The sequence below is a fragment of the Heliconius melpomene genome, chromosome 19, assembly GCF_056956725.1.
Source record: "Heliconius melpomene rosina isolate 202511_hmr_F chromosome 19, ASM5695672v1, whole genome shotgun sequence".
In the NCBI taxonomy this organism is placed as follows: Eukaryota; Metazoa; Arthropoda; class Insecta; order Lepidoptera; family Nymphalidae; genus Heliconius; species Heliconius melpomene.
The window spans coordinates 9513602-9527030 of record NC_140407.1 but is presented as its reverse complement, the minus strand read 5'-3'; the positions used below and the strand labels follow the sequence as shown (position 1 = coordinate 9527030).

Below are 13429 nucleotides of genomic sequence, written 5' to 3'. Positions count from 1 at the left end.
AATTCCTTCTTTGTATTATAGAAAATAATGAACCGTTTAAATATTTTATAAAATATTTGGTCTGTTAATTGAGATAAATCTAACCAAAATGTATCTAACGAGAAAGACGCGACGACGAAGTAACACTGTCGCGGCTCTTGTAAACAAGCTTTGTGGGAACCACCGCAGCAAATCTATGTTAATTTACGTAAACCTCATCTGTAGCTGTTTATTTGGTTTGCGAATTCTACACGCTCCATAGATTTACATAGAATAAGTTTAGGTATTTAATACTGATTGCTAAGGAAGTTAAAGATATAATTTATAATAGTTTTATAATAGTTATATATTATAGATATAGTTTATATTAAAATCTGTCTGTATGTGACGCAATCAGAGCCAAACCGCTGATCCGAATGTGATAAAATTGCATATAAAGATACTTGAGAGTTTTGGGATGAAAATAGGCTTATATTTTTTCTCATATTAGTAACTATTGGATATGAAATTTATTGTCTGACATATTAATTACAATAGACGAACAGCCGAAAAGGCGAACAGGCGAACATGTAGACAGACGGACAGACGATCAGTCTTACTCTTGAGCCGCGCAACACTAGAGCCTTTGCTACTTCTAGTAACGAAATTTCATTAGATAGATTGTGCCCATATAACAAATTAAATACTATACTGGTTTATATATGTTACACATACTGTATTTTACATTCACTTTTTATCTATCAGTAAATTTTACATCTTAGTAATTTATTAATTTTTATAATTAATAATTAATGTATTATTATTATTAATGCTGTTGCTATATTCGCGCTTATTATAATTCAACGTTTCTCAATGTTTATTATATACATATCGTTTGTCAAGCCACATGTTGAAGATGACAAGGTGATTATCGCTTAAAGATCCTACAATCGAGTTCGATTCGAATTAATGTTAATAATTATAATGACACGTGACTTAAAGCATTTGTGGTCTCTATTGTTGAGTGTTGAGTGTTGGGTTCCGCCACTGCAATGTCTCGAAAAATTGCACGGTTACTGGGGAACGGAATGTCTTAACACTAGGTTCCCTTTGGCTACCATGCTATATATAAAAATGACATTTGTAAAAATTAAGAATTACCCAAAACTTCATTGCTGTTAAGCACTTAACGGGCAACTCTTTTCGTAGAGTGCGCCTATGGGTCGCGTAATGGCCGTTTTAATGGGCAAGCTTTCATGACTTCAGGTTATCAAATCATAATTTAATGTTATTACACCCATAAAGAAGACCCTATCGCACATTATCACCGACCATATTATGTTTGCTTTTCTTATTAGAGCATAAGCATATTAAAGGTTTTCTATTAACTCTTTTATAGGTATGCCTACCCTTTAATATTTTTTTGAAGTGTGAAAGTTTTTTAGGTGATATATTAAATTAATAGATTTTTTGTATTTTTAGGCAGAAGGAGTCTGGGAATCTAGTGAAAGACATTATGTTCCCCTTAAGACACTTTCGTTTCCCACTTTCGACCTAATTCTGGCATTACTTGATGAGTGGCGGAAGTCATTATTAGAGTAAAGAAATGAAAATATTAAATACTTTATTTCCTCGAGCGGGAGTCGAACTCATAACCTGTAGTTTTTACAGTCGCAAGCTTATACCTCTGCGCCACGACTGGCCTCAGTTTTATAAGAATAGTATAGATTATCTAACTTTGATTCTAATAACACAATACGGTGATATCTTGTAGCGGCAATATATTTAGCAAAAATAGAAACTTTAGTCGAATTGTGAAATTTCATCAAACGGTATGTCTAATTAGAAAGTGTGTAGCTCAAAGGATTGCAAGTAACGAGACTATGCGGCATACTCAAAGTGCTTGATTGGTGTTTAGTTAGTACCAAGTTCCTAGTATATTAGTTCACGGCTGTAGCTTCATATATTTTGCACATTAAATACTCTCTCGTCAATAAAGTATTTGCAATCTCGAAGTCAATGAAGTATTGGTACAGAAAAATACTTTTTTAGACAATGGTATAGAATTTGAACATAGCGGGAATTGGAAAAATGTTTTAAACATTTTCTAAAAAGTATTTTTTTGCCTTAATGTACAATAACAATTTAAAAATATTGGAAAATTTTATTATAAATACCATTCTTTCTTCCCAAATGATGATAATTCTAAGCAATTCTCGCTAATTTGTTATAACATAAATAGGTTGTAAGCTATCGAATAAGAATTTTGACGTAGATTGACGAGAACGTATAAATGTATTATTAATTATAGAACGTATAGCAGAGCAAAGTGAACTGATCAAATTCTGCTATGTACATCTTTTTATACTTTGCCTATTTTTTAAACAAATGTTTATAACATTCAAATATTTAAAAAAAAGCATATCGAATACCTGAGATATTTTTATAAATTTAAAGTCATCTTTCCTTTTAACGTTAAAAGAGAAGAGAAAATAATACACGGATAAATTTATAACTTTAACAGTATGTATTAAGGGTTACGCCAAATTGCGTCACGAACTTTGCAGTTGTAGGTTTCTTACATCCAAAACTTTATATTACAATTTATCATGCCCATACAGGGGTTGAAACTTATCTAATAACATTAGGTTAAATGCAACCTTTGCTATACTATTTCTAGTATTTATAATGTTTGAACATTTAGAGGTTCATTTAGAGGTTTTTTACTCGAATAGACTTTTGCAAGCACTTTTAAATGGTCGAACAAATATAAAACTTCCACCAGCTCGACAGACAGTTCTGCTGAGAAACAACTCACCACTTGCTCTTTTCAATGTCATTGTAACAATTTAATTATTACATAGACTGGCAGCTATCCTGCATTTTTATCCTGCACATCCTGAACTAAAAGCCTTAACGTATTTTTTTATGTTTTGTCAGTTACTTAAAGTTTTTGTAGGCAAACTTAAAATTCATTGTGGTATTTAATTATAGATATGTATTCAGGCCCATAAACTGACTGACACTTTTAATGTTCCAGATGATATGTTGGCAGTACAAGCTTATATTTATTTCTCCTGCCTTTGTACGTCTATCACTATTTTTTCTATAACATTATATATGTTGTTGGATAATCAAAATAGTATAGTATAGCCATATATTTCGAAAAATAAGAAAGTAGATCATTAATATAAAATTGTGTGGAACGTTCATCCTTAGAAAAAAATTTTATTTTATTATTGTAAATTTTCCAAACCCTTTTAAACCCCTTTTAAGGTTTCCATTTGATTTATACTTTATACTATAATGTGAAACTAAACAAATATTTCAAGCTTGTTCAATAAATGAACTTAGTAAAAAAAATATTCTCTTACGGAAAAAGCTTAATTATAAAGTCAATTTTTACGTAGTGCCTCTGCGCCATGACTGGCCCCACTTTATTTAGAACAAGTACACTATAGTTGTAAATCACATTTGAATTCTATATATAAGATGCTGTCAGACTTAGCATCGATCCTATACCATCTCGATGTGATGGCGCCGCCCAGACGAGCCTCTCAGACGCCGACGCACACTGAGGGATGCGACCCCAATACAACATTTTATTGCGCATGTTTTGGCGCAGTACTCCTCCATGGAACTGCTTACGCTATTGTAGCTGATGATTTGTTAAAATATTTATCTACATTTTTTTTCATCCCCCTAACTGTGCAAATAAGGGGTTGAAAGTTTGTTTGGAAAAATCTTTAAATCGTCACCGTGAAATTTAGACTGAAAAATATTTCATTGAACACGTGTTTCATGGTTTAATATAATTCACCCAAAAGGGTACAAATAAGCAGGCCAAGCTGTGCCTAATAGTTAGAACCTTTTATCATTGTAACTGTGACTAGCCCAAAATATTTAAGAGATTCAGAGGTAACAGTGCTGAGAAAGTTTAATTTGTAACACAGGTATTTTATATTTAACCATCAGAAAATATATTTCCAATAAAAAAATTACCATTCGAAGGTTATTTAAATAACTGGAAACTCCACAATATTGCATTGATATGTTTGCATTAATGTTAGAGTAGGTTGATATCGTCGGCGTCAGTATAGAACCTTTTAACTGCAAAAAATATTTTTTTACAATATACAGGAAAAACTACTTTAAAGGGGTGAGCATTAGATGGTATTGTTTTATCGACCCAGGGTTCTTACAAGTTAATTTATCATTGCTCCACAAGAGAGAATTATTGACGATAAATAAGTGTTTTCGAAATTAATTCAGTTCGTGATTTGTCCGCCTTAAGTTTACAGTAATATTATTATTTCTTATTGGTCCAATACGTTCACGTCATATTTATTTGAACAAGAAAATAAGGTTTTCTACGTGAAAGTCTATTTAAGTCGATTCATAAAGCCTCTAACGCACCTCTCGATATATCGATGTAGGGTAAATAACACTTTCACTATTAAAAAATGAAAGTAAAATTTAATATTAACGCAAAAAAATAATACGTAAATATAAATTTGTTACAATAAGAATATAAAATTTGAATCGATTTTATCTTAATGTATGTACATTGAAAACGGATCATAGATTATCATAATAGATAGATATGCAAAGATCAATTAATGATATGGAGTGAAGGCGGCGGTGTTGACAGCCATTAGGAAAAATGTGCACCTTGAAGTTATTTGTCCTATACAACCTTGATTTCAGCGATTATCTGTTTTCTCGTTCTACTAACCTCGAATTGTCAGGTGACGTCACTGGTGCCGGGAAGTCGCGTCGGTTAGTCGCTAACTTTTTGTACTCCTGTATTTCAGGATTTATAACGCATGTTATAAGAACTAACGACATAAAAGTTGAAAATATTTTTTTTTCTAAATATATATCTTTTTACTTTTTGACTAATTCTCTTCTAGTTGAAATTTATATATATTGAATATTGAACACTCTGTGCCCCTGCGCCACGACTGGCGTGACTGATTATGTAAGTATATGTAAAAATTTACATATACTTACATAAATTAAATAAATAAAATATATTATCATAATTTTCATAATTCAGAAATAAAAAATATAATCATATTTTTTTCTTGAAATATATCAATCAATTCGTATTTATAACAAGACAAAGACTTGCGCTGAAAACCTGAAATAAAATATTAAAAGTGCTTTCTCCAATGATTAACAAAACGACATGTTGAACAATATTTTAATAAGTATCGAAAAGATCGAAAATGATATAACGAATTTAAAAATATTATATGATATAATTAAAGAAATTAAAGTATCTCTCCTCTACGACACGTTTATAATTAAAAATAAAAAATAAAAAAAAATAAAAATATTTATTTCAGTTCCACATATTATATAGCTACATAGAAAGTAATGAGACCAGCCTAGTAAGTAACTAGTATAATACTAGTACTTGTAACAGGAGGCCCCGCTCTTCCATAACACTTCATACATTCGTTATGGAAACAAAAACAAAAATAAATGGGATATAATTATAGCTACTTTACAATACAAAATATATAGAAAACAAACAATAATAATAAATAACTAAATTTATGTATATAGATCAATTTAAGCTAAAATGTGTGCATGTGTTTGGCTGTTCGTCTGTTCGTGGGTGGTGTGTGGTTGGGTATGTGCGTGTGTGCGTTTATGTGTGCCTGTTGAATATTGTGTGTGAGTGTGTGTGTGTGTATGTGAATGCGTGGGTGCGTTTGCGTGTGTATGTGTATGTGTAGTGCAAATTCAACGTCGCATCAGGGCTTCTATAGAGTCATAATCAAGGCTTCGCAGCCAAGCAGTAACTGCTTTTTTACATTCGAAGAAGTTTAAGGAATATATGTTTAATATTTTGCTTATTGCATTATATAAACACTTCGACCGGTTTGCAAATTGATGGTTACCAAATTTAGTTTTCATAAGAGGAGTATAAGCTGGGACATACCTCCTTTTGTTAGGTTGTTCCAGGTTGTTTGAAAAAACTACAGCTCTGTGAACCTTCAAAGCACAATTTAATATATATAGCTTTAATTACGTGTATTTTGTATGTAAATTATTAAAAGGCATCGATCATTTATAGCTGATTTTATCTAAGGGGCCTAATCGTACTTCCTGCTTCATAAGTTAACCTTGACAAGCAAAATGGACGTTGGAAAAATTTGGCAAACATTCTTTATCATCAAAAGATTTGCTTATAGGACAAAGCGTTGATTTCCACTTCTTAACATGCAATGCCTTAAAAATTGGACGGAGTGTCTTAGCACTAGCTATCATGCGATACAGTGTGAAGATAATAAAAGATTATTGTATAAGACTATATTTCTTGCTATATTAACATTAAAATAGTTTTTCTTTCTCTATACATATTTAGTATTATTTTATAATCTATGCTATCTATTATATTATTAAATAGCATAATTTTCTCCATTGTTCAGTGAGGAGACTAAAAATAGTGAATAAAAATTATTGTTTTAATTAGAGCATGTTTCAATTGCGAGACAATGAAATCAATATTATTTTATTTAAATCAATATATAAAGCTAGTTCTGTATCTAAATATATTTTTTCTATGTGGTGTACTAACGTCGGCAGCCCATTTTATTTATAGTAAAGAATAAATATTTGCTGCTGCTACATAGAAAATAGTTGTTTTTGTTTAACAAGACACGTACAAAACAAACACCACATACAATGTTATCGCAAGAATATATACTCGTATATACATACGTATATTTTTATTCGTAGACATAAATATCAAAAGCAACTAAATTGGTTAAGTTGGAAAATAATTACGGCATAATAATTTTGGCATTTTAATTCTTTACATTATGAATTTAAGTAGGTTCAATGTTGTTTGTTCTGTGTTAACAAAAAATACAGATATAATTTGAATGCAGCAGAATTCAAAACCTACGCTCGTAGTATTTTGTACTTAAAATTCCCTCTGCCTACCCTGCTGGGTACCAGATATAGCTTGATTGTTTTTTTTGATGTTTTTGTTGATTATATCTGAGATATAGGGCAATTAACTTCACAAGTCTTAATCTACAGTAATTTAATTTTAAAGTATTTTTTAATTGTATTCTAATTGGTACTTTCGTTAGACGTCGCATTTATTTGACATTTTCCTATTGTAATTGAAATGTTGATTAGGGATTTAAGGATTTTTATACAAATAAATATTTTTTTATACCGTGAATACACCTCGATAAATCAAATTAGGAAAATAAGCCTCGACAATTTTATTTAGCATTGTTATTTTATTTTTCTACTCCCTCTGCTTCTTAACAAAATTATATTTGTGTTTAATTTAATATTATTACCATGGAGCATGTTCACGATATTCATTATTCCATGTTAAATTAATATTATCGTTAGTAAATGTTCTCTGAAAACACATTGCTATTATAGAATATTATTTGAACTATCATAATATCTTAATGAGCTTTTATCAAGAATAAATGGCTCTTATTCATCTTCACATTGTATCCCGCACACTGCAGGGTGGACAGAGGGAACTTAGTATTAAGATACTCTGTTCCCCATTTTCCGCCGAATTCTGGAGCTGGATTCTCAACGCCGTGCTTTACCTCGACACCAGAGCGAAGAAATGGAAATATAAATTTAAATAAATATTTCACTTCCTCGAATAGGTTTTGAACCTACAACCAGCTGGCTGGTGTTCATATTTTATATATTATTTTATTACTATCAGTATTTTATGTGATTATATATCCATCCGTACTAACATATAATAATAATTTATTTATCCACACAGTGTAAAACATACAAAAATGTTTAGATACATAAAAAAAAAAAATCATGAGAGACAAAAATATAATATAATCACGTGAGACTGACGCTTGTACTAAGTTCAGTACGTGTTAAGTTTGCTATGCTAATTCATTTATACCGACTGCCACATTGTTTACATGTAGGTATGTAATGGAAGCACTCCCGAGGGTGTCATCAGTGAACTTTAAAGAGGGTCAAAGAACTCTTACTGGAACATCCCACTTAGAACATACATATGAAGTATTGTGTATAATTCTTTTTCATTGTCCTATTTCGTCGTTTGCGAGGCTTGCTGTGGCTCTGATAAATTCAATTTTAAATTTAATCTTTTAACGCTAATTTACGAGCAATTCGTTTATTTTGTAATTTTTGTAATTGTTTTAGAGACGACCATCTATTTACACTCAATTAGGTTGAGTGTGTTTTGTTTTGCAAAGATTTTAGAAATTACCATAATAGTAGAAAATATTGTTTGCGCTATAATGTTGCACTTTCTGCTTTTATTCATTGTGTGTATACTCGTAGGGTGGGGCATATTTGTTATAGAGCCGATGGCCGCCGCGGCAGATGTGTCTTAGAGTGGAGACCCCGTACAAAATGTACCGTGGGACGACCTCCTGCTAGATGGACAGATGACCTAAAGAGGTTGGCAGGAAGTGGATGGGTACGAAGAGCTGAAGATCGAGTGTGGTGGCCAGAATTGGGAAAGGCCTATGTTGAACAGTAGACGATCGATGGCTGTCGATGATGATGAATAATATATATATACTACGTTGTATTAAACTTATTCATTTTCTATTATACCTTAATAGTTTCGGATAATAAATGTGTAATCCATACCTATATTATAAATTCGAAAGTAACTCTGTCTGTCTGTCTGTCTGTCTGTCTGTCTGTCTGTCTGTCTTTTACGCAATCAGGGCCAAACCGCTAATTTAATTGTGATAAAATACTCATATAGAGATACTTGAGGGTCCCGGGATGAACATAGGATACTTTTTTTTTCTCATATTTGTAATATTTTCGATATATACCAATATATTAAAATAATTAATTTGACAAGCAATTTATTCCGCCATGTTAATAACAATCGTCGCTACGCGTTGCTAAGCAACGGCTTGCAAAGTTTGTTGTTTTAAGAAAACGTCACCCAAAGTGAGTTTGCTTAATGCATACATGGCGCGCCCCGATATAGATTTGTATACATTAACAAAAATTAGATGATTTCTATAACTTGATATTCATCCTTATGAAAATAAATATAATAGTCACTTTTAGCATTTTATCTAGATGGAAATTATAGTTTACTGTATAACATACTAATAAATAATTAAGATGTCACTGATTCCAAATGACCTAGCCTACGAGTGGTATAGTATGACCGACGCGAACGGGCAGATGACTTTGATGGTTTTGTAAATTTTTATATATTTTCGAATTACTATTACTTTTTATGCTAATAATTATATTTGCTGCTTATAATTAATTTATCTCAGTTCGGTTATCTATACCGATGTTATATACTTAAAATATCGTAATTTTAATCATTTGGGATTTTATTTAATATTGTTCGCAAAAATTATTAATTATTTAATATAGAAAAATGTTTAGTACGCGCGCACGGCAAACTTTAAGTTCTTTTTCTAATATTAAGAATTTCTTTTAGTTACTTTTACTTCTTTTGTTTGTTCATTTCGGTTACTCAGATATTTTTTCTAATAATAAATCTCCACTTATTATTATTGTTTAACTTATTTTAATTATTTAGGCTCATATTCGCGGGCGTAGCCGCGTCCGGGCCCACTAGTCTATATATATAAAAGGACTTGTCCTCACTGACTGAGGTAAGACGCGCGCACAGCCGTAACCGCTGATGGTAGAAACGTGAAATTGGGACAAATGTTTATCTATATATATAAAAGGACTTGTCCTCACTGACTGAGGTAAGACGTACGCACAGCCGTAACCACTGATGGTAGAAACGTTAAATTTGGACAAAAGTTTGCTTTCGTAATCTGGACATCCATTAAGAAGGGATTTTGAAACATTTTAACCCTAAAGGGGTGAAATAGGGGTTCAAAGTTTGTATGGAAATTTTTTTAAATCGGCACCGATTTTTATAAAATTTGAAATTTAGATTTTTAAAAGTATTTAATTGAACACGTGTTTCATCGTTTTCTAGAATTCTCCTCCTAAGGGTGCAAATAAGAGATTGAAAGATTGAGATTGAAAGTGTGTGCACCCTTAAAATACGCAAGTGAAGCTGCGCGCGTCCGCTAGTCTATATATATAAAAGGACTTGTCCTCACTGACTGAGGTAAGACGCGCGCACAGCCGTAACCGCTGATGGTAGAAACGTGAAATTGGGACAAATGTTTACTTTCATAATCTGGACATCCACTAAGAAGGGATTTTGAAAAATTTTAACCCTAAAGGGGTGAAATAAGGGTTGAAAGTTTGTATGGAAAAAAAATTAAACCGGCACCGATTTTTATAAAATTTGATATTTAGATTTTTAAAAGTATTTAATTGAACACGTGTTTCATCGTTTTCTAGAATTCTCCCCCTAAGGGTGCAAATAAGGGGTTGAAAGTTTGTATAGGTTTTTTTTAAATCGACACCAATTTTCATAAAATTTGAAATTCAGACTTTTAAACGTATATAATTAAACACATGTTTCATTCATGGTTGTCTAGAATTCACCCCCTAAGGGTGCAAATAAGGGGTTGAAAGTTTGTATGGAAAAATCTTTAAATCGCCACCGATTTTTATAAAATTTGAAATTTAGACTCTTAAAAATATTTCATTGAACACATGTTTCATGGGTTATTAGAATTCACCCTTAAATACGCAAGCGAAGTTGCGCGCGTCCGCTAGTGATGTTATAATTATCTAATGATCTTCTGTGGTACTAATATATCCTGCTATTATTCTGTGGTTTCACAAATTATATTAATATGTAATGATATAAATCTAGGTCATCGAGGCGCAGTGGTAGCGTGTCTAATTCGGGGTAACGGATTTTCATTCTGAGATGACTCCAGACAATTCGTGTTCTCTTTCCGCTCTGAGAGAGAGAGCTTTGTGTATGGCGGAACTTAACGCTGCAAAATAAATATTTTCTTTCCTCGAGTGAGGATCAAACCCAAAACCATTCGATTTTGCAGCGATATAACATATAAAAATATCTACGATTAAACTAGGGTAATGATTTTATTAATTCAGTACATGTTGGTCACCGGTACTGAAACTTTCATACATGTATTGAAATTTCTAATTCATTGAGTAATGTGGTCAAACCAAATTCTATTTTATATGTGAGTAATAAAACTTTGAACATGAGCAAAGTTATTGTCGAAAAGTTTGTCCGCTAGTATTTGAGTATAAGTTATGATCTTAATTGAAATAGTTACATTTATGAAACACAAACTACCATTTTAACTTTTCAACTCCCAGTAGTAATTTAAGTATATTTTAAATTGTTAATATAATTATAATATATTTAAAACTATTATTATAATGCTTTGATTTCATTAAAATTTACTAAGCGACATTATCTGGTAGTACTTTCGGCTGCTTCGTATCTTGCTGATACTGAAATAGTACTACCAATTAATAATTCAAAACTACTATCTTCATTGAATGAAGGAACTTAGCTTTTCCATTTACCATGACAAAACTTGTGGAGGAAAATACGTATTTATTTCGTCTTAGTGCCAAATAAAATTAAGATGTAGGTACGATATTTATTATTAAGAAATGTGCTAAAATATACTGGATCAATGATTTAGATTATCGTTTAACTAATAAGTGTCTGAGTAAATCATGATTTTTGTGGGTTTGATAACCACTTCAGAGGATAAATTATTTTCATTTTCCTGCTTTCGAAACAAAAATGCGACGTTAAGTTCCGCCAATCAACACGCAATGTCTTCACATTTCTTCCTGTCTGTTTAATATAAATATGAATTCCTGCATATAAACAATTAATATTCAAATTTAATATGCAATTTCTCATAAATTGTACAATACGCAAATAATTAAGAATCTCTTTTCGTAGTCTATTTTGGGGATTCGGCATATGAATATATCCTCATTAATTATGAATATGAACAAAGGTTGCATGTATGCAAACGTGTAGTGTTTTTCAAGGTATATTTGAACACTGAAAATAATTAAAAGTATTGACCGGATCTAATATAGAGTTCATAATAGGAAGCACAAAATTGAATTATTATTTTCTTATTTAATACAGCTAAACAAAATTATTAATAGCTAATATTTATAAGACCATAAATGAAAATACTGACTTGCATTGTAAGATACAAATTTATCAAATTAAATTAAAGAAGCAATACAGATATATCGAGGATTTGGAGCAAAGAATCCAGCCTAGTACTGGAAGCGTGCCGCATAGACGACGCAGGCAGGCGCGCCACAGCAGTTATGCCCCACGATATTCGACAGCATTACTGTCAGAACGTGCTGATGCATACGAACGCTGAATCTAGGGGAAATTGTATTATTACGCGATCACTGTAACTGTAGTTGCTTGGCAAATTGTAATAGCTATGTCAATTTAACGAATGTTATTAATTTTGAGTTATAAGTGTGTCATTCAAAAGCGCGTAAGATCAAACGAGGAAGGAGATTTGTTGATTATTCTAATAAGTTTTTTCATATGCAGGTAAATTGGTGTTATTGTTTACTTAAACTAAGTTAGATAGAGTTAGATTTCACGTAACCTGCCTAAATAATTAATTCTCCTTTCTTGTCTTACAGTTTAGAATTATTAACTTACTTTTTAGAATTATTAACTTTATTTACTTTACTTTAGAATTATTTTGTTATTATAACACGTTTATAGATAATTTAATAATTAACTTAACTGGACGTTGATTTAAGACTAACTAAGTACATTACTACATGGTTGAAGCTGTAGGCTTATTTATAACTAAACAACTGCATAAGTAATAGAGTGAAAAATAGTGAAATTTAATATGACAGCACAAATGTATTTAATATTTCAGTGTCCTTACGAATTACTAATATTACTACTCGGTTATATAAACACATAATGTATGGAATTCAGGTGGAAAGTAAGCCACGGAGTCTCTTGACGTAGTTTCTACCGACACATCTATATTCAGAAGAAATCGCGAAGCTAAAAAAAGGTTGTATTTTACATATCTATACCACATACATATATATTATTTCGCTCTACAATAAACATTTTCCAACATAAATTGAAAATTATATATATTCTTGAATTCCAATTTCTAAATCGACTCCACTAATATGATTTTGGTGTTTCTGTCACTTCGGGAACAATCTCTGATTGAGTTGGGTCAGAACTCACGCCAACCAATTGGACCATTACAAATGTCATCTAACAAAATATAGATTTTTTCCAAATAAGTATATATATATATATATATATATATATATATATATATATATACTGTATATATATATATATTGTATTATATATATATATATATATATATATATATATATATATATATATATATAATACAATATTTGGTGGTTCAGTCGAGATTTTTAATAATAATAATTCGATCACGTAAAACTTTTATAACGTTCATAAAGGAAATATGTTAAAAAATAAAATATCTTTATAAAATTAGTATGATCTTCTTAAAGAAGA

At 31.0% G+C, this 13429-nt stretch overlaps 1 pseudogene across 1 annotated transcript in view; it reads left to right on the top strand.

The window, feature by feature from the left end:
- LOC146528656 (limbic system-associated membrane protein-like) overlaps positions 1 to 13429 on the top strand; it is a 79966-nt pseudogene that overhangs the window by 14573 nt on the left and 51964 nt on the right. The window lies entirely within an intron of this gene.